General features: G+C 43.0%; 1 protein-coding gene across 1 annotated transcript in view; it reads left to right on the forward strand.

The window, feature by feature from the left end:
- Window positions 1-23,662, forward strand: part of kremen1 (kringle containing transmembrane protein 1) — a 150,604-nt gene that overhangs the window by 95,437 nt on the left and 31,505 nt on the right.

Raw genomic sequence — 23,662 nt, forward strand, 5'->3', positions numbered from 1 at the left:
ACATACAAGGCTCTGGTATCCAATCCCATCCAAGTTCAAGGCTCTGGTATCCAATCCCATGCAAGATCTTACCTCAGGCACCCAATCCTATCAATGCTTATACAACTAGTACCCAATCCCATCCAAGTTAACATGTCTGGTACCCAATCCTACCCAAGCTCATACCTCTTGTGTCCTATCCCATTCATGTCTCACGTCTCTCGTACCCTACTCCATCCAAGCTCACATTTCTGGTGCCCAATCTCATTCAAGCTCACACCTCTGACACCCATTTAAAAACCGATCTGGATGACTAATGCCCTGCATGGAAGTAAATCTGTCCTAATGCTATCTGGCCCCACAAATAATTGCAGGACCATGGCAATGTGTTTGCCTGTTAACTGCCCTCTGGCAACACATTCAGTTCAGGGGCAATTAGAGAGTCCATCTAAATAGCAGGATGAACATCAAATGATTATGAGTGAGTTAGTTACTGCAAATAATAATAATAGCCAATACTACCTTTCTGCAATCTATGTTGCAGAAAGGTAGTATTGGTTATTATTATTATTTGCAGTAATTCTCAAAGATCAATAGGCAGTTTGTTTCTGTGTAAAAAGACAGCTGAAATTTCAAAAGCATTTAAACCATGCCATGCCATCATGTCTGTGGAGTGTTTTACCTGAGCTACAGTTCTTTCTTTTGAATGCACATCACTTGGTTCACTGCAAATCATTGCTCCAGTCCAGGGTTGCGTTTGGTTTGGTTCATGGGGTCTGCTGGAGAAAAAGGTGAACCTATGGTGTGTGGTTCGGTGGACAAACGGCAAGCTCCAAGAGGGGGAAGAACAGAAAGCCTGGGGTTGGCCGAGGTAGAGGTCAGAGCAGATTGGACTATCTGGTCCATTTCGGTAGAGACCTTTTGTTACAGAATCTAATTTCCCCACTATCACAAATCAGGTCTGGCCACAGGAATGAACAATAAATGCAGACTTTTGTGTAGCAATATCTACAGCCCATTATTAAATATTGTAGTGTAGCGGCTGCTACTGCGATGTGAAAACAAGACACTAATCGAAGGGTTTCAGAACAAGAACTGGTTTATTTTCCCGCCTTGCGCGGGCCTTTTAAGAGAGACTGTTCCCGCCCACTTAAAACGGCAATGACGTACACGCTACGTCATCAAACCTTTCCTGCGCGCGGGTTCTCCCTGTCGCTCGGTGAAGACGAAGGCCCAACGCCATCTTGGGCCTCGCTGCTCCGACGACGCGCGACCCGACCGCCGAGCCAGTTCGCTTGCTCGGATGGTGAGTCACTACAGTAGCAACCATTATAAATCTAGGTATTAAGTAAAGGATGTCCTACTTTGTACACTTATTTTTCACACTATTAATCCAAAAAAGGTAAAAGTTGGATCACACTCAATTTAAGCATAAACCATTAACAGGAGCAGCATTTTGTTGAACAATGCATTATTTATTTGTGCAATTCAAAGCACCTCAGGTTGTTAAAATATTTGATTGGGGGGTCCACAGCGAAGACTGGTTGATTGACCCCTTAAGGTGGGACTTTAACACCCATCCTTGGAAAGAAGTAACAGTATGGGCAGCAGGTAGGGCTGAGAGGCAGTGAGCTGCAACGATGAAGTGGATGTAGAACAGCACTTTGAACCATGCAGTTATGGCAGAACAAGAACAAGGGATCAAGGAACCAGGAATGAGGCAAGTTCTGATGTTAGAAATTTGTTTAGACAAAGACCAAGGTTGTAACGGGATGCTGTTAAAAGTGGCTGTCACATTTTTTAAAATGGAAAATCCTGAAAAGGAAGTTTGGAAAATCTAGCAAGACTTTTACTTCCAGATAGCAAATCAGTATTCAGACGATTCAGGTTAGAGCAACCTCTGTGTAGCTCCATTTCTTGTTTAATTTAACAGATCAGGTATTATTCTTTATATCCTTTGGGAGAAGTGGGGACAGAGGGAACTGTGTTTCTGTTCAGAAGTGGAATGTGATGTCATCACTGAGGTCTCTGTTTCACTCTTGAGTGTTTTCATTGGGCAGTTATCAATGCTGCTGACATTATGGTGTCAGGTGCATGGAACTGGTTGTGGGTGTGTAATAGGGCAAAAACAGAGCTGGTGAAGCTGGAAGTGGCTCACCAGACCTGGGAGAACATGGGGAACTGGCTCTGCTCCTCCTCAGACAGTCCCTCAGTGGGTTCTGAGGTGGCTGATGAAGTAATTGTTTTACCTGGAGACTCATGGTGTCTGATATATGAAACTGACTGAGGGTCTGTAATAGAGTGAAAGCAGGGCTGGTAAAGCTGGCAGTGTGGGTGGGTAGTTTGGTAGGTGGTGCACTCTTTCCTCCAGTTATGCTGGACTTCTGAGAGCTCCCAGCACCCGCTCTCGAGGTTTTTGGTGCCATCCCAAATTTTCCTCCTCCATTTTCAGCAATCTCGGGACAGTGATTCCCAGCAGTCCGTGGGATATTTGCATCTTCTCAAGGAGGTTTTGACAACTTCCTTGGATTGTCCCCTTGGTCCACCTGGTAACAGAGTTTGTAACAGAGACTCTCTTTTGGGAATCTGGTATCGGGCAAATGGCCTGACCAACATAGGTGGCTAAATGTAACTAGGGCTGCAGTTCAGGGGATCCTGACCTCAGAGAGGACACCAAGTCCTGATGCAGGGTTTCGACCCCAAACGTTGACAATTCCTTCCCTCCCCCACCAGATGCTGCTCGACCTACTGATTTCCTCCAGCATTTCGTGTGTTGCTCCATATTCCAGCATCTGCAGTCTCTTGTGTCTCCAGGACACTGATATTGTTTTGTTTTTCCTGCCAGTGTATTTGGAGGACTTTATGGAGACAGCATTGGTGGTATCCCTCCAGTGCTTAGAGGTAGCTTAGGTCTAAGAAGCATGTATGAGGGCAGGGATCCCTGCTGCCCAGTACACCAGAAGCTTTGTGCTGAGTTTGAGGTCTGGATCTTCAAATATTTTTTTCAGAGGCTGTGCTGATGCACTAAAGACATTGGTGAGTTTCATCATTAATGTCTGCCTTTGATGAGAGCTGACTCCAAAGATATATGAAGAGGTCCACATCTTCTGTGTCCTCATCATGAACTTCTATGGTCAGATAGCAATGTTGTACAGCAGGGGAAGGTTGGCAGAGAACCTTTGTTTTGCGGGTGTTAAGTATAAGGCCCATTGGTGAGCGTAACGCTTTACAGCGCCAGCGACCCAGGTTCAAATCCAGCCACTGTCTTTAAGGAGTTTGTATGTTCTCCCCATGACTGCATGGGTTTCCTCTGGGTGATCCGGTTTCTTCCCACATTCCAAAGACGTACAGGTTAGGAAAGTTGTGGGCGTGCTATGTTGGCGCTGGAAGCGTGTGGCGACAATTGCGGGCTGCCCCCCCAAATCACTACACAAAAAGTTGCATTTCACTGTGTGTTTCGATGTACATGTCACTAATAAAGATATCTTATCCTTATCTTCCCTTGCACGCTGCAGTGAACAAGTCGATGATGACTTGAAGCTTGCTCTCCAAATATGTACATATGCAGGCATTAACTGTCTGCATACCACAGTTTGATGACCAGGGGTAGAGTGACTGAAAATCAAAGAACTACAGAAATTTTGAATAAAAACAAAAATTGCTGGAAATACTCAGCAGTTCAGGCAGTGCCTATGGAAAGAGGAACAGTGAATGTTACAAATTAAGCCTGGAAAGAGGAAAAAACAATTAGTTCAATGTTGCAAAGAGGGTGTACAAGAGAAGGGATAGGACAAAGGGTATACCTCTGATAGGGGATAAAATTTTAATGAAGTAACCTGTTTGACAGATTAAGTAGGGCAGTTAGAGAGAGAGGACACCACGTTAGGGAGAGAGAATGCCAAGAAAGAAGTTTAAAATCTGTGAGATGAGGGCAATGAGAGAGAAAAAGCACCAAAAGCTGTAAAATGCAGAGCTGCCGGAAATGCTGAGCAGGGAAAGCCATGTTGGTGGCGAGAGAAAATGGAGCCAATATTACAGGTGGATGGAGAACTGGCTGGAGGGATCTTGGTTCTGGAGCGGAGGTGATGTGGGTTGAATAATTCCCTGTTGGTCCTGTGCATTTGCTCCACTCCAGCACAAAGCTCCTAGCAGATGAGGTACAGTGTTGCGACAAAAATGTGTCAGGGTGACAATTCAGCCTTGATTGACACCAGTCTGGGGGTCTGTGAGATTGGGTCTGTGGTGGACTTGTTAATTACAATGATTTCAAATAGCAGATGTGGGATGGAAATAAATTGAAAGTATTGAAACAGGAACAGACACAAACTGGCTCAAATCAATTAGATTGTGGCTGATGTGTGCACAACACTTATCTATCTTTACCACGTAGCTAAGGATAGTGTTGCCCAATTGGAATTTACCTACTTCAGACTTAAAAGCTTGTTCTAGTACTACATTCCCTGGGGGTAAAGTATTCCCGATTTCTACTGCCTTTGAGAAAATGCTTCAGACTTCACTCCCACATGACCTAAATCCAATTTTGAGAAGGGGTGCCAACTGGGGAAATAATTTCTCTTTATCTACCCTACCAAATCCACTTTAAATACGTTCTGCAGATCACCCTTCAGTATTCTAAAGGGAAGACAAGTCAAATTCATCTAATCTGTGCTCAGAAGTTTTTCTTCAAAGCCAGAATGTACTGCAGTCAGTCATAAGGTGCAGTGTCTACAACTGAACCCTGTGCTCCAGATGGGGCTTCACCAAGGCTCCACACGGCTAAAGCATAGCTTTGTCCCACTCGTATTCTAGTAACATAAGTTGTTTTCTTGTCTGATCTCTGGATCTGGGTGGCATCATAGGGGCCTCCTTGGCTTTGAACACAGTCCCAATAAAATAACAGATTACATTTGAAAGACACCTTTCTTCTGCAGGCTGCACTTCAAAAGTGCCAGAGATATAAACTCCAAGCCACATATCAACATTAAAAGTGATCCAGGCATTAATAAACTTCAGACCAACTAATGTGAAACAGTAGCTGGAATTAAATAAAAGGCTTTTGTAAAACGCCTTCAAAGAGCAAATGCTGGTGAGGTCTTTGGGAACAAGCTCTGAGAAACTACTGAGAAATAGCTTGAAGCATTGGGTTGAAAAACACAGTATAATAATAATAATATATAGTTTCAAATCTTCATTAAAAACAAAGCTACTTAATATGCTTGCTAAATCATGAACTGGTGCTCCTTAAATTTTATGGCATGATTTTGACATAATTGTTTATAAGTAACATGGGTAACATAGGTTCAAATAGACATTAATTCATCTCATTTATCATCCCAACTCTCAATGCTCTTAAGCACTAATAGCTTAAACAAAATTATATTTTTGTTTCCAGTTCATTATTGCATGGAATTTATAATTCTCATCTCTATAATCAAATCCCTCAGTCCCCTTGATCTCTGTAACCTCTTTGGGCTCTACAATCCTGAAAGAACTTTGCATTCCCCTGATTCTGACTGCTTGTGCATCCTTACTTCATCAATAGGGCTGTGTTTTCAGCTGTCTTGCCCCCAAGCACTGGAAGTCCTTTTTAGACCTCTGTCTTTCTCTTCTAAGCTGCTTTGAAATTCTCCCTCTTTGGCTCTGTGTCAACTTTATTTTGGTCTGATCATGCTCCTGGTTGGATACGGTAGCACTGGAAGCAGTCCAGAAGAGATTCACTGGGCTTATTCCTAGGATGAGATGGTGTCCTATCACACATGTTTGAAGAAGTTGGATTCCTTGGAGTTTAGAAGAATGAGGGGTGATCTCACTGAAACATGTAAGATCCTAAGGGGACTTGACAGGGTAGATGTTGAAATGTTTCCACTAGTGGGAGAGTCTGAAATAAGAGGACACAGTTACTAGATAAGGGGCAGGCCATTTAAAATAAGATTCATAGGAATTTCTTCTCTCAGAATCTCTAGAATTCTCTACTCCAGAGGCTCAAGAAGCAAGATCACAGGAGGTATATAAAGAGGAGGTAGATAAATTTTTGGTAGATCAGGGATTGGAGGGCTGTGGGAATCTGACACAGAAGGGTCCTGGGGCAGATGAGCCATGATCAAAGTGAACAGTGAGCAAGGCTTGAGAGACCAGATCGCCTTGTCCTGATCCTATTGTCTTGTGTTCTTGTAGTCCTGGTGATGCACCTCAAGACATTTTTCTATTCTGACTGGTACATAAGCACTGTAATTTGTATGATTTATTCACAGGATGCAGACATCACTGACAGGACCTATTGTCCATCTCTAATTGTCCCAGATCTGAGCAGGCATTTTAGGGGCGATCAGATGGGATTTGGATTCACACACAGGCCAAGTCAAAGGATGGCAGATTTTATTCCCCATCGAGCATTAGTGAATCAAGTGGGTTTCCAACCAAATGGTGGTTTCACAGTACTATGATTAAAAGTCCATTACCATTCCAGATTTATTTAACTAACTGAATTTAACTAACTGAATCCCTCATCTGCCAGGTGGGATTTGAGCTCAATACTAGTCCAGTGGTTTAACCGCTCTGTGGCTTTAACTGACAAATTTAAATGAATATCTAGAAGGAAAGCTCAACCAGAAACTGCTAAATCTGATAGTAACAGTTTCATCTTTTAAGTTTCACTTCAGCTCAATTGATAGTACTTTCCGCCTCCAATGGAGAAGGTGAGATTGAAGTCAATGGAACAGAATTTCACAAGCGGACTGCAACTCGTACTTGCTATCATGTGTATGTTTAGCATAAGTGACCAATGATGTTCTACCCTGAAATCTTTTAAACAGGCATTAAACAGCCTGGACATTGGATTGCTGCCTAATAAGGCCGGAGTCAGGACCACGGCAAATTGGTCTGCTGGCCTCTTTAGTGTATTACTGTTGAGTTGGGGTAAGCCAAGAAAGGTACTGCTTGCAAAATGCTAGAGTGATCAATTGATTTAGTTGTTAGAGGGGTTGGGACACGAGCATAGCTGGCAGCAGACTGGGTTAAATGAAGGTAGAGGGGACACACCAGCCTCTACAACAACTTCAAGACTACCGGTGGCTGCCAGTTGATTTGGTTGTTATACCCTTGGCTTGCTAAGGTCATTCTCAGTCTAAAGGATCTCAGGCACAATTCAAGGTAATGAAATAGACTTTCACCTCCTCCCCAAACCCCTCACTCCATGTGTTAGGTTTCAGACACAAATCTAGGAAGTCATGGAGTCCTAACAAAAATGGCACATATGGCACCTGTAGGTTTCCCTTGATTGTTCTTTAAGGCAAGTAACAAGGACAGAGCTTCTAGCCGTCAGAGGTAAACAACACCTAAGCAATGGCATTGGCTGATACAACAATGTACCAAAAGGCATACCACATGGTACTCAAAGTTCTTAAAGATATGTACTTCAGCAGTCAGACAATTCTGGCACTGCCTGTCATATGGGACCCTTAGGATGCTGCCTAACACTTGGACATCAGGAAATACATGATTCAGTTTTAGACCCCTTTCCCCATATTCCAACTTAGGAGGATTTAAAAGATCCCATGGTACAGTATGAGGAAGTGAAAGGAGGTCTCTGAGTGTCCTAACAGACATTCCTTCCTCAAACACTCCAAAGACAATTTCTGGTGATTCATTTGCTGTCAGTGTGGTTTTGCTAAGCACAAATTAGCTAAAATGCTGTTGGATACACAACACTAGTGCCTGCAACACTTATCCATTGGTTGCAAAGTTATTTTGGGTGTCCTGGGGACTTGATGAGACAGAATATAAAGCCGAATACTTCCCCTCTCATTAGATGTTATCTCTTTGAAAAAGGAACATCAAAATCACACTCTCTTGTTTTTAATTAGTTGTATATTTGTATGTTTTGGGAAGCAGAATAATTAGGTGCCTGTTGACATTGGGTATTCCCAGTTTATATGTACATTTCTGCTTTGCCCCAGTATACATTAAAGCAAAATTCTTGTAGGTATTCCAGGCCAAGACAATTGATTGAGCATCAGTTGATTCTGAGCCTTTTTGCTTGATCTCTCATATAAAAAATGGAGAGTGCTGGAAACACTCGGCAGGTCAGGCAGCAGCTGTGGTAAGAGAAACAGATTTGATGTTTCAGTCAAAGAACCATTGTCGGAACTGGGAAAGAGAGAAAATGTCGGATTAAAGTTGCAGAAAGGAAGGGGGGAATGGATAAGGGCAAAGGGAATATCTCTGATATGTTGCCATGGTCATAAGCTGTTGGTGGACCATCTGACTGACAGGTGACCAAGGGAAATTAAAGAGAGAGAGAGAGAGAGAGAGAGAACATAAACAAAGGAACATGTAAAAGCTGTGAAATACAGAGATGTTGGAAATGCCCAGAAAATCAGGCACTGTTCGTCGAGACAGTAAAACTGAGTTATATTACAGATGGATTATCTGCAGCAGGTGCAAATGGAGAAGGCAAGTTACCTCAAATTATTGAATTTCTTGAGTCCAGAAGGCTCCAACAAGCCCAAAGGAAAGACGAGCGCTGTTCTTCAGCTTGTTAGAACAAATCAGGAGGCGACAGGCAGATGGGTCAGAATGGGAATGGGATGGAGGATTAAACTCTCAGGTAACTGGAGGTTGAGGTTTGCCCCTGTAGACTGCTTGTGCTCTCATGGTGAAGAAGTGCACCCCTTTTTTTCCCCAATGCAAGAGAACTTTTATTTCATTAACGTGGGCTGAATTAAAACACTCAACTAGGGAATGGGCAGAGTGGTAACTCACTAATTATGCAGAAAGTTTATTTGGTACCTCTCTTCTTGACACTTGAATATTACATTGCATGGGATCCAATAGAATCACATGGTACAAAAGGAGGCCATTTGGCCCATGGAAGCAATGGTGGCTCTTTCAGAGCAATCCATTCCACCCCTCTCCCCTACCCTTTCCCCACAGTCCTGTGAATTTTCCTCTTGCAGTGCATAGCAAGAACATACATGAGCAATCTAATGATGGTTATTTGATGATAGCAATACACTGTCTCAATAAGGAACGAATCTGACTCCTGTTTTGAAAACCTTTACTTAACTTGAAAGAAGCACTCTCAACAATGTAGGGCTTGTTATTAATCCGTGCTCAAAATGATCACCTCAAGCAACCTTCACATGCAGATCAGGACTTGATTCCCGAATTCCCTTTGAGGTCTGATGTAGACAGTGCCGTCAGATCTTGTTAAGTCTGTAAGCTTCTCTCTTACACTATTAAAAAAAGAATTCAGAGCCTCATCTGTCTGTTTATTATTTAACAACATATATTCCCCGAGCACAGCAGCTGAGTTTAATTTTGCGAAGGCAGCTGGCCTGGGACATGCAGTAACTGCCTTCACTGTGTGATTGTCAGCAGAGGTTCATCTGGCTGTACTGATGATGTGGCCGTGTCAACTTTCACAATCTAAGTTATAGTTGGATGGAAGAGGGGCTTTAAAGGTTGAATTTCCAGCCAATTAAAACTCCCTGCTGCGGATAAAAACAGAGCTCTTTTACTTTCAAAGTGGACAGTGAGACCCAGGAGGCACTAAAAAAATCATGTTGAAGTACAAACAAAAGGGTCAGACTAAGTGGAAGAGAGCAAATAGACTGTCATGTCATGGGAGCTTGTAGGACTTTGCTTTACGGAGAATGACCACATTATGTCTAAGCATCGACAGTCACTGCAGATTAAAGTCATGCAATGCACATGAAGTGTTTCCTTGGCATATTTATAGGTGTACACAATAGGAATTGAGGTTGTGCATAACTTTTGCTACCATTGTTTTTTTTTGTAAATATTTTTGGTTCATTTTACTGTGTTAAAGACACTATATTATGCCGGATAGTGTTGTTGGTACACAGATAAAATGTTGGAGACGAATGGAAGTCACCTTGATATAAACCAATATAAACCTGAAATAAAATGTAAAATAAATCAGGGCAAGGGAGGGCCATGTGGAACCAGGTTAGTAAGTTTGTTACTAGACTCGTAATCAAAAGACCCAAACCAAAGTTCTAGAGAGACAAGAACAAACTCAGCAGAGAGCGGGACTCCAAATTCAGTTAATTAAGTATAGAGATAAAAGGAAGTATTGCCATCCTTTGCTGCTCTGACTGACGTGTGCTTTTCAAGTACTCTCAAGGCAGTCCGCCATGCAGTTGTATCAGATCCCTGCCAGAAGCTATTACAAAAAAGTAAAATTGACAGATCACCAGGCACTCGATACAATAAAGTCTACCTCACCATCATTTGGAGATGTGCCAAAATCCTGAGAGCTGTCCCATAGATAGCCAAGCAGAGGCTTCGTGTTATAGTAGTCTTTCATTGTCTTCCTGTCCGAGCAGCTGGTGGTGAGAGAACCAACATGAAGGGGAAACCTTCTGACCCTCATCCGGATCTATTTGATGTATCTGTCCATGACAGCATTGGCAAGAGCCCATCATTAATATAACATGGAAGCCTTAAAGTTGGACATCCAGTCTGCCAATCCAGTCAATGGCCTCCCAAGATGTTAAGTGGAGAAATGAGGTGTGTCTGGCAGCAGATTGATGGGATATGGTTTGGGACTCATGGCAACAGTTGAACTTTGGGTCATCGAACGTCTTCCATTTGTGACTGCACCATCCACACAGTTCATTGGGGGCAGCTCATGGTCTTCCAGGGACATCAAAGTCAGGGACCTCTGGTGTGGGGGCAGTGAGGGGGTATTGGATGTGAGCCACATTTCTGTCCATCTGGATGATGATGCTATTTCCAGGTATGGTCGGCTTGATGTTTTGCCAACGCTCTATGGTTGGTGCTCCCGTGGTTTGTTCCATCTCACGGACGGTGTTGAAATCATGGCAAATGGCAGGCGGGGCCAAATGGGCTGGTAGCCACTGATTGGAATGGACTTCAAGGTCCCTATCATCATCCACATGGCAGCATTCAGCTACACATCCAGGCCCTTTGTATGTCTCTAGACCAGGTTCACTGTTGCTTTTGGTTTTTGGCCAGTTTTAGTTAGCTGAGGCCGGTATGTGGGAGTCCTGTCGGGGACAACAGCCAGGATGAAGCCCATGGTTAAGCTGCCTTTGACCAACAGAAACCTGAAGTTCTTTCCCAGCATTCTTGTTGAGGTGGAATGTTGACACTGCCAGTTTATCTGCATTGGGCTGGAGGCACCAGCTCCAGAAGTTGCAGTTCAGTGTGTACCAGTCACTTGTGATTGCCTAACCCCAGCCTTAATACTTCTGTCTGCTGTATATTGTCATCAGCATAGATACATTTCTGGGACTCAATGTAAGGCACGTCTGCTATGCTGGTGTTGAAAACACAAAAGCATCGAAAGTAGGAGCAGGAGTAAGGCCCTTCAACCCTGTGAACCTGCTTCACTGTCCAATATGATCAGGGCGGTCATCTAAGTCCAGCACCCTGGTCCTGTTTTCTACTCATATCCCTTGATCTCTTCAGCCTTGGAAAATATATTCATCTCCTTCTTGAATAAACAATGATTTGGCCTCAACTGTCTTCTGTGGCAGGAAATTCCACAGGCTTATCACTCTTTGGGTGAAGAAATATTTCCTCATAGACTCAGAGTCGTCCAGCACAGAAATGGGCTCTTCAGCCTACCATGACCATGCCAATCTTTTTGTGCATCTACACTGATCCCATTTGACCACATTAGGACCATATCCTTCTAGGCCTTGCCTGTTTAAGTGTCCATCTGAATGCCTCTTAAACGTAGTGATTGTATCTGATTCCACCACCTCCTCTGGCAGTGTATTCCAGATATCAACTACCCTCTGTGTAAAAAAATTTACCCCTCAGATCCCCTTTAAATCTCCTACCTCTCAGCCTAAAACTATGCCCTCTTTTTTTTGATTATCTCAGTCCTGAATGGTTTACCCTCTATCCTTAGACTGTGAACACTGGTCCTGGACTGCCCCACATCCTTCTTGCATCTATCCTGTCCAATACTGCTGGATTTAATAAGTTTCAATGAGGTCCCCTCTCGTTCTTCTAAACTGCATTGAATATAGGCCCAGTTGTCTCGATCTCTCTTCACTCTTTTGTCAGTCTTACCACTGCAGGAGCCAGTTTGGCAAATCTTCACTGCACTCCCTCCAATAGCAAGAACATCCTTCCTGAGATAAAGAGACCAAAACTGAGCACAATATTAAAAGGTGTGGTTTCACCAAGGCCCTGTAGAATATCAGTATGACATCCCTGCTCCTCAGTATCGAGGCCAACATACCATTTGCCTTCTTAACTGCCTGCTGCTCCTGCACACTTACTTTCATTGACTGGTGTACAAGCATCTCATTGCATCTTCCCTCTTTCCTCATCTCTCACCACTCTGTCTTTCTTTTTTATTGCCGCCAAGGTGGATACCCTCATATTTGTCGACATTATAATGTATCTGCCATTCACTTGCCCACTCACTCAATCTGCCCAAATCATACCGGAGGCTCTCAGAATCCTCCTCCTCAGAGTTCACACTTGCATCCAGATTTGTGTTATCTGTAGATGTGGAGATGTTATATGTAATTTCCTTATCTAAATCTATTAATATATATTGCAAAATCGTGGTTCAGTCACTGCCTCCCAATCAGTAAAGGATCACTTATTCCCACTCTTTGTCTCCTGTCTGCCTACCGTTCTCTATCAATGTCAGTACATTATCGCCGATCTCTTAAGCTTTAGTTTTGCACACTAATCTCTTATGTCGGAGCTTGTTGAAAGCTTCCACTGGTCCAAAAACACCACATCCACTGGTCCTTCCACATCCACTCGCCTGGTTAAAAGATTCCAGTAAATTTGTCAAGCATGATTTCCCTTCTGTACATCCTATGCTGATTTTGACTGCTTCCCAGATGCTCTTCTATTATGTCTTTAATAATGAGCTCTACCATTTCACCACCACCAAAGTCAGGTTAACCAGTTTAAAATTGTCCTGAAGGGTTTCGACCCAAAACGTTGACTGTTTACTTCGCTCCATAGATGCTGCCTGACCTGCTGAGTTCCTCCAGCATTTTGTGTGTGTGTGTGTTGCTCCAGATTCCAGCACCCGCAGAATCTCTTGTGTCTCCATTTTGTTGCTCCACTGTGGTCTCTTCCAGGGATGCTCACCCTGAAGAAGTTTTCCTCCTCTCTTCGACGGGAATTCTATGAGGCCCTCTCTCACTGCTCCTCCTCTGTGATCTCTGCTGCTCTCCAGCTCTTCGACCACATGCTCACCCAGACCCAGTCCTGATGAAGGGTCTCGACCCGAAACGTAGACTGTTTATTTCCCTCCATAGATGCTGGCTGACCTGCTGAGTTCCTCCAGCACATTTTGTGTGTGTTGCTCCAGATTCCAGCTTCTGCAGAATCTCTTGAATCTCTTATAATTGTCTCAGGGCCAGTTTTTTAACCACTCTGGGATGGAGACGATCAGGTCTTGAGAATTTATTGGCTTTCAATCCCATCAATTCCCTCAAACCACTTCCCTGCTGGTACTGATTTCCTCCAGTTCCTCTCTCTCACTGAACAGGAGGTTCCTCACTGTTTCTGTGAGGTTGCTTGTGTCTTCCTTTGTGAAGATTGAGCCAGAGTATTTATTCAGTTGGTCTTCCATTTCTTTGTTGCCCATTATAAATTATCCTGTTTCTGAATATAAGGGACCCACATTTGTCTTCCCTAATCTTTTTCTCTTTACCCATCAACGGAATCACTTACACTCAGTTTTATCTCCCCTGTAAGCTTACTCGCATACTCCATTTTTGTGTGTGCTCACCAGTGCCTCTACTTCCTCAGGAGGCTAAAGAAATTTGGCATGTCCCCTTTGACACTCACCAACGTTTATTGATGCACCGTAGAAAGCATCCTATCTGGATGCAACACAGCTTGGTATGGAAACTGGTCTTCCTGGGACTGCAAGAAACTGCAGAGAGTTGTGGACACAGCCCAGCGCATCATGGAAACCAGCCTCCCCTCCATGGCTTCTGTTTATACTTCTTGCTGCCTTGGTGAAGCAGCCAGCATAATCAAAGACCCCACCCATCCGGGTCATTCTCTCTTCTCTCCTCTCCCATCAGGCAGAAAATACAGGAGCCTGAGGGCACATACCACCAGGCTCAAGGCCAGTTTCTATTCCACTGTGATAAGACTATTGAACAGTTCCCTTATATGATAAGATGGACTCTTGACTTTACAATTTACCTCGTTATGACCTTGCACCTTATTTGTCTACCTGCACTGCACTTCCTCTGTAGCTGTGACACTTTACTCTGTATTCTTTTATTGTTTTTACTGTCACAAACCAGCAACAAAAGAAACACACTGAGCATGATTCAGTGTTAAAAACTATTTTATTAATCACTACTTATGATAATACGTAAAATAAAAGTAAAAATGTTAGTATGTTAGAATTCAAAAATGTTAAACCTCGAACGTTAACCCCAAAACTAAACTCTTCGTGTGTGTGTGTGACAAAGTCCAAAACTCCCAGTTCCTGAATGGTTCTTAAAGTTCAGTTCCGCAAGCCATAAGGTGAAACATGAGCAAGGGCTTCTTCAACAACCACCGTTGTCTGAAGATAAGATGTAGATGTAGAAAAACATAGAGAGAGTACATACGAAATCCAAATGTTCCACGATGGAACCCAAACGACACTTCAGTGTTTACTCGGTAGTGACTTCCTCACCCCGAAAAGCATCCGAACCGTGGTCGTCCACACACAAATACCTGTTTCCTTCTACAGGTCAGCAACAAAGTGAACTCCACCGGATTACTTCCAACTTCCATACATGGATTTCAGTGGCAAACACAGTTATTGTTTCTCATCCATCGATAGAGAAAACAAGCAGGCTGGTGTCTCTCTCCCTTCTCTCTCTCTCTCCTTCTTCTTCTAACTTCTTCAACAACGTCATTACGTCCTTTATCTTCTATTGACGTAAGCACGCCCCACACACACATACACACACACTCTCTATCTTAAAGGGACTTTCACTGAGTCCGTAACATTACCCTGTACTATCTCAATGCACTGTGTAATGAATTCATCCGTACGAACAGCATGCAAGTCAAGTTTTTCACTGTACCTTGGTACAAGTGACAGTAATAAACCAATTCCAATTCCAATACCAATATTTTCCTCCTCTTAATTAATCCTTTAGTCCTCCTTTGCTGAGTTCTAAACCGTTCCCAGAATTCGGGTTTGCTGCTTTTTCCAGCTAATTTATATTGGATCTAACACTATCCTTAATTTTCTTTACTTGCCACATTTGAGCCACATTTCCTGTTTTATTTTGGTCCCAGACAGGAGCGAACAATTGTTGCAGTTTATCCCCACCCTCCTTAAATATTTGCCTTTACGGATAGACCATCAACCACACAGGTAATGCTCCCTGATCTATTTTAGACAACTCTCACCTCATGCTCTCAGGGTTCCCATTATTTGGATTCAAGACCCTAGTTTTAGAATCAGCTGAATTCACTCTCTATCTCAATGACGAGTTCTACCATATTATGGTCACTCCTCTCCGTGGGACGTCACTCAACAGATTGCTAATTAATCCTTTCTCATTCTGTAATACCCAGAACAGGATGGCCTGTTCTCCAATTGGTTCCTTGAAGGATTTGTGCAGAAAGCCACCCCCCAGGAATCCCTCCTCCACAGTATTACTACCAATTTGGTTTGACCAATTTATGTGCGCGATTAAACTCATCCATGTTTGCAGTTGGAACCTTATTAAACATATCTCTAATTTTGTATTTAATTCCATCCTCAACATCAGCAAGACTGTTTGGAGGGCTGGTACAGACTCTGGGCACAGTCATTGGTAGGAGTGACCAACAGTATGTTCTCCCATTTTCACAGTGAGGCCACTCTCCATCATTCTCTATGGGATGACCACCCAAGCTTAAGACTGAGCACTGTGAGGCACGCTGGACTATCATCAACAGCAGGATTGTACTCCAGCATAATCTGTCATCTCAAGGCCCAGCATGACCCTTGTTCTACCATTAATATTGAGCCAAGTTTGTAACAATGAAGAATATATACGAGTACACCTAAAACTGAGGTACCAGCTGGGTGGAGGTATGAATCAGGACCAAAACGGCATCTTACCCTAGTCAGAACCAACCGATCTCCCCAAAGGATCAGTCCTGCCAAACCCAATCCCGAATGCTGTTGGAAAAGTAGAGAGCCCATGGGAGGAGGTTGCTGCATGTTCATTCCCGTCTGTGCTGGTTGAGCCCAACACTGGGTACAAAAGACAAGGCTGTCCATTGATGATTGTAGGCTGTTCACTTCCATTTTCAACTACCCAGATAATGAAGCTTCCCAGCCAGCAATGTGGCAAGATCCAGAGAGCATTCAAACATAGGCTTTTAAGTGCTAGCATTATGTTGCCACGATACTGCATGGGAACATTTGAGTGGGCATGGAGTTACGGTAGCTTTGGTCCATAATGCCCATTAGTACTGAGCTTGGTCCACTCTAGGCCACCTTATGTAAGCATTGTCAGTCTTCATTGCCGTCAATCATCCTCTCCATCAAACACAGCTTCAACAAACACACCATCTCAATTCTGCAGCTTTGAATTTCTGTTGAAGTTGTTAAAAAATATTCTTTTAACTTTTATTTTCCTTTTACCAGAGTTTCTTTCCCTCACTGTTTTGTCCTTTTCGTATATAATTTAGCATTGAACCAACCATTTTAAATAACACTCCGCATGCCAGGATCTGGTTGCCTCAGTAAGGATTTCAACTTGCTTACTACATAAAAAGAGTTAAAATGGAAAATGCCAGAAACGCTCAGCAGGTCGGGCAGCACCTGTGGAAAGAGAAGCAGCTCATGTTCAGGTGAAAGATCCTTCATCACAGCTTGGCTATTTGGCCCATCTAATCTATGCTGATGCTTAACAAAGCAATCCCAACAGTCCCATTCCCCCTCTCCTTATTTTTCTAGAGTCCTGCTACTTTATTCTTTCTATCATGCCCTGATTTTTTCAATCTTATTGATTAAGGAGATAGTCAAATGCTTGTGATGTCCACACACACCCCAGATTCACCTTAGAAGATGGTTCACTGAAATAGAATTTTGTTCATTGCAAGTTGTTGTGTAAGTCTGGACAATGTCTGTGACATTTGTAAATGTAACAAATAGCTGATGCCATTAATTCTGGGGTGACTGCAAAATCTTGGCCTAATTGATTTTTTTTACCATTGCCTCATCTCTGAAAGCAAGGAAGTTTGCTCAGGCCCAATGTTTCTCTCAATGTGCTGATGTTGGTAATATTTTCCTGTTGAAATTTCCCTTCCCTGTGGCTTCCAGAGGGTGAAATCCCTTCTTACAGTGTCCTTCTCCAAGTACCATTTACCTTGGAGTCACTCAAGCCACTGCTCATTTCTGAGTTTGGTCAAGAGGGGACCAATAGGACAGTTAAGTAAGATCCAATTTTTCAGCAGATGATCGAGATGTAACAATTGGTCTCATGTTTGCAATTAAGGAAGAATAAATCAAACAAGAAAAATGATCTGATGTGTGAACCTTGTTTGACTTATTCTCCCTTAATTGCGGAACATGAAGATTAACTGTCACATCTCTATTGTCAGTCAGGGTCTGGCCAATTACCTCTGCACAGATCGGCTGTCAGACTTGGTACCCGGCAGTATTGTACTATTTTGCTGCTGCCTAGATAAACTGACCGTCCATTGCTCGATTTGACTTCAGTTTGCTGAACTCAGGGACATTATTAAGAAACAAATCATGCATTATTAACAAGTCACAGTACAGAATCTTTGAACGGCTAGAGGAAGAATACAAAGCTACTTCCACACAAAACATGATTCTGTCAAAGCAGCTGCAATTTAAAAGGTGAATGATAAACATATCTGCTAATGAGCACCACAATGGAAATGCTATAGAAAACTCCAATTAGTCTTATTGACAGATAAATATTTTAGTAGACTACAAACATCAGGCTACAAACAAAAATTAAATTTATTCGGAAATGAAATTCAAAGAAATTATAATAATAACAGATTTTTGACATATTATATTATGTATAGGATATGGTGGAGTGGGCTGGGGGTGTTATTTCTACAGCCATCTGATTGTGAAATGGACATTTTAGATTAGAACAAAAAACTGCAGATGCTGGAAATCTGAAATAAAAAACTGCTGGAAATATGCTTTTATTGGTCATTTTAGATTGGCTGCCATTAGTAAACATTATTCAATTTAGTTTCTGTTTAAACCAATGGAAATTGAAATCAGCATTATTTTCTATAACAGATAATCAACGTGATGTCAGTCTTATCCGCAATGTATAAACCTTCACCCTTTGTCTCCTGCAAAATGTGTAGTTGGCACATTTAGGTGGCTCTCTGTGGTACTTTGAACAATTTTATAACCTGGATGAACTCCTTTGACGTGGGAAAGACGGAGTTAAATTCACTTGTATAAGAGCAAGGTGAAAACAGAACTTCAAAAGGAATACTTCCTGAATCAGGTGTATTGTGCATGTTTCCAGTGGGGTCAAAAAAGATATTGAAAGTATACTTTTCACAACTGCTCATCTGAAATAGCTTTTAAAAGCATGTAAAATCCAGTTATAAAATTTGAGCTAGAGAAACAAACCAAATTACCTGCAGAATGTGATAAGATCTTCCCACCCTTCTGATGTCACCCACTCCCCTGCCCTCAGTCCAATCTTCCTCCTTTAGCCTGGTGGACTCATTAGGGACTTATTATGGGATAGTTGTAATCAGTTAAGAACCTTGTGATCAACACTAATTATCTCCAATACTTGGGTGTACTTTGGGTTTAATTCTTCTAGAGCAGATCAGCTGAGGAGAGGTGTCTTTGAAGTGACATTGGCACTGAATAATTAAGATTATTTTCTGTACTTATCACAATCTCCTTCCAGCTGTAATGACCAGAACCTAGCTACCAAAATATCATCAAGTCTCCTATCATTAGATTCTTCTATCATTTCTAACAAGGGTCTTAAGATTGTCGCATTATATCTTGAATTTACTTATTCTTTCTTATGCGTTTTAAAACTGAGACTTGTTAAGCAAATGCTATATTCACTTAGAGTTACATGTGACTGAAATGGTAATATTTTAAAAGTATAGGGATATGGAGATAGTCAAGTTAAATGATATGCAAAGTCACCTTTTTATTTTGAAACTGCATAGTGGTGAGGAGGAGATGGAACTAAATTAACATTCAAATTTTCTGTTGTTGCCATAATAGCAAGTTAATAGTTCAGTATCCCTAGATTTACTAATGGGAGCTTGATAACCCATGGAGTGGTGCGATGGTACAGCTGGTAAAGCTGCTGCCTCACACCTCCAGTGAGGTGGGTTCTTCCTGGTGCTCAGGTTTCCTTCCACATCCCAAAGAAGTGTGGGTTGGAAGGTGAATTGCCCCTTTTGTGTAGATGAATGGTATCTGCCAGGAGCTGACAAAAATGTGGGGAAAATAAAATGGTATTTGTGTAGAATTAGTGTAAGTGGGTACTTGACGGTCGGTGTGGACTCAGTGGATGGAAAGAGCTGCTCCTGCACTATACACCCACACCAATCATTCCTAGCATTCTGGTGGAAATGGCATCCAATTTATATCTGCCATATCTTCAGGGTTCAAATAGCAGATGTGTTATTAGTGCACAGCAATGACTTGGTCATGCATAATTGTCCATTCTTGGAAGAAAGCAATAAATGCATTCAAATCTGGGTACAGTGAAGATTCAACAAAATGTTAATGAATGTTAAAGGATTAATTAAGGGAACAATTTGTTTAAAGTTGGTTTATTTTCTTTCGAGTCTAGAAAGCTGATAGTCATTCCAATAAAGGTGTATAAAATATATTGGAGGATCGGTAGAAATTATTTCCTATAGTTGGGGAACTGAGAATGAGTACTACATGGAGCGAGGCCATGTAGGAAGGAAAAGGGGAAACCACATTTTCACCCAAAGCTGCCCCACAAAACTGTGGAGGCTGGTTCAATTGGAGCATGCAGAACTAAGCCCCAAAGACTTTGTCGGGTAGAGATGCCAGTGGATGAGATAGAAGGGCATGAAGTGGATATGGTGAAGATCAATCTTGAAGTGACCAGAATGGACTTGCTTCTGCTTTTATGCTCCCTCGGGGTAAAATTGTGTATGGTTACATCGGTGAGCTAACAGCAGACTTCTGGATGTCTGCCTGGAGAAATGGGTTTGAATCTCACTGAAGTAGCTGAAGATCGTAAATCTGGATCTTAAGAAAAGCTGGCCCCAGTAATGATCACCATGAAAAGACCATCTGGTCCACCGATATCCTTCAGGGAAGGAGGTCTGCTACCCTTATCTGGACTGGTCTGCATGTGGCTTTACTCCCACTGATGTGGTTGACTCTCAACCACCTCCTTATTTCAGGAGTAAACAATAAAAGCTGGCACTGCCTGCAATGATGGTGTATCCTCACTGATTGTTGGGGTTTAAAATAAAACTCGGTAATAGTTTCTAAAGCTGAAGATGCTTACTTCCCTTCTAAAAAATATTGCTGCTATTATGTTCAAGTGAATCAGCAGATACCAAGGATTCACATTATTAATGACCACTGTACCACTTTCACAGAAGCTGTGCAACCCATTAACAACATAGGCATGGAGTCCAGATTCACACTGGGGAAAGGCATTGTAAGGGCCAAAATTGGAACTTGTTTTTCTATTAAATACTGTTTATAGAACAGCATCTGTTCAGCACATGGAATGGGTTCTGAGGAGTACAGAGCAAAGATTCTCCAGTCATTTATAGAAAGATGGACCTCACACTTGGCAAACGGAAGTGTCAGCCTAGATCATGGATGATGAGTTCAAGTGGACGGTACTCATTTGTTGGAAGCTTGACAGTCTCTTAAATCTTCCTTATAGCATAAGAACATGACTATGAAGATAAAAGCAAGAGTAGGTCAAGCGTGCTCTGCCATTCACTAAGATCATGATTGATTTGATTGTAACATCAGCTTTGCAATCCCGTCTACCGCTGTTAACCTTTCACTCCCTTTCCTTATCAATGCTCTATCTACCCCTGGGTTAAAAACTCTGCTTCCACTGCCTTTGATGAAGAAAGTTCCAAAGACTCATGACCATCTGAGAGAAAAAAAATGTCACCCCATCTCTTCTTAAATGGGTGACAAATTATTTTTAAACAGGTTTATTTTTAAGCAAATTTCTCCTCCAGGAACTCTGATGGCAGGAAGGAGTGTACATGCATGATGTGCCAGAGGTTTTGCTGCCTGACATTTAGGTGTTTGTTGAACCATTGGTATGTAAGACCTGATGTTTGAATATGCAAATAGCTGGGCAGCTGTTTCCAGGAAAATTAGGACAGAGGTGGACAGATTTGGGTGCCACAGGTCATGGAGGAGAAGTGTTTTTGAGCAAACAGATGGTGCTTAAAGGGAGGTTGCTACCAAAACACTAAGGAATAAATATAAGACCAAGGAATCGATTGTGGACTTCAGGAAGGGGAAGTCGGGAGAACACACACCAGTCTTCATTGACAGGTCAGCGGTGGAAAGGGTGAGCAGCTTCAAGTTCCTGGCCGTCAACATCTCGGAAGATCTATCCTGGGGCCAACACATTGATGCAATCATGAAGAAGGCACGCCAGCAGCTCTACTTCATTAGGAGTTTGAGGAGATTTGGTATGTCACCAAAAACTGTTGCAAATTTCTATAGATGTACAGTGGAGAGCATTGTGACTGGTTGCATCACCGCCTGGTATGGAGGCTCCAATGTGCAGGATCGAAAGAGGCTGTAGAGGGTTGTAGACTCAGCCAGCTCCATCACGGGCACAACCCTCCCCACCATCGAGGACATCTTCAAGAGATGGTGCCTCAAGAAGGCGGCATCCATCAATAAGGACCCTTACCACCTGGGACATGCGCTCTTCTCATTACTACCATTGGGGAGGAGGTACAGGAGCCTGAAGACCCACACTCAACGTTTCATGAAGAGTTTCTTCCCCTCCGCCATCAGATTTCTGAATGGTCCATGAACTCATGAACACTACCTTGCTATTCTTCTTTTGCACTATTTTATCTTTTTTTTGGTAACTGATAGTAATTTTTACATCTTGCACTGCACTGCTGCCACAAAACAACAAATTTCATGACGTATGTCAGTGATAATAAACCTGATTCCGAGATTCTATGGAGACACAAGAGACTGCAGATGCTGGAATCTGGAGCAACAAACAATCTGCTGAAGGAACTCAGTGGGTCGAGCAGGATCCGTTGGGGGGGGGGGGGGCAAAATTGTTGACGTTTTGGGTTGAAACCCTGCATAAGGAATTAATATATGTTAGCCTGAAAGTCAGGCCAGGAAGGATAGGGGTTGGAGTGGGAGTAAGCCTCCCAAACCCATGCTCATCCTCATGGACTTGTGACAGACATAGCTCGCCCTTTCCTCTTCCTGTAACAATGAGTAGTGGCCCACAGCTTGGCCTTTGCCCCCTTGGCTGATTCTGGTCTCTGCCCTCTGCCCTACTCCATCCTGCCCGGTACTAGTGGATTCTTCTAATCACTCTTCCCCTGACTAAGTCCAATTGCCCACCCCAGCCCTGTCACCTTCCCAATTCTCCTTTTCAACTTGTTACTTGAGGGTTAACACCACACCCTTTCACCCTTTGGTTCCTCTTTGAACTGCCTGAGGGTGGATCCTGAGGTGAGGGTTACGAGGCTTGGGACCAATGTTACACACACCTCAGTCCTGATGCAGGGTTTCAACCCGAAATGTTGACAGTTCCTTTTCCCCCCATAGATGCTGCTCGACCTGCTAAGTTCCTCCAGCAGATCGTTTGTGGTCACACATTAGGACATTTGGATGCAGGGAATGCTTGGTCCCACTTGTCTGAACAGATAATATTTTGATGCAGAGGAGGATTGCTACCACTGAAGAAATTCCTTAGCTTGCAGTATGTTGAGGGACTTGTCCAGTATCCTGCTGGGTGCTTTAGAGTATAGCTATAACACAGGGGAAAATTTGCCTTTGATTGGCAGCACGGTGGTGTAGTGGTTAGCATAATGCTACTACAGCGCCAGCGACCCAGGTTCAATTTCCGCTGCTGTCTGTAAGGAGTTTGTATGTTCTCCCCATGTGTCTGCGTGGGTCTCCTCCTGCAGTCCACGTAGCTAGCTCTGGGGAGGTGAGTACCACTGATGGCTGATACCCTCACCCTTTTGGCATAAGTAACCAAAGACAAATCTCTCCACCAGGAATTCTGAGCAGCGTTAAGTTTGAACATGGAACATAGTTTCTTTTACAATGCTGCATGCGTGAAAATGAGTTACTTCTGGAGTGTAATGACCCCAGGTCAAATTGCAGCACTCCAGGCTTCTGGTTATGTTTCGTACTTGCATCTAAGTCCATGAAAGATGTGCACGGAATGGTGTAATTCCACATTCAAAGCTCCATTAGAGCTGTTCCCAGGAAAGTGTGCCAAATGTTCTGAGGTGCGCCTGCCACTGGGCACTCTCAGAACAATGATGCTCTAAGGGAGACACAGGGGACTGCAGATGCTGGAATCTGGAGCAAGAAAACAGGCAGCGTGTGTGGAGACAGACGGCTGGTTGATATTTCAGGTCGAGACCTTGCATCAGGAACAGGATCTCACTCAGAGAGCGTCCCGTATGTACCTCCTTTCCTTTGGGG

Source organism: Pristis pectinata, chromosome 17 (assembly GCF_009764475.1).
Source record: "Pristis pectinata isolate sPriPec2 chromosome 17, sPriPec2.1.pri, whole genome shotgun sequence".
NCBI classification, from domain to species: domain Eukaryota; kingdom Metazoa; phylum Chordata; class Chondrichthyes; order Rhinopristiformes; family Pristidae; genus Pristis; species Pristis pectinata.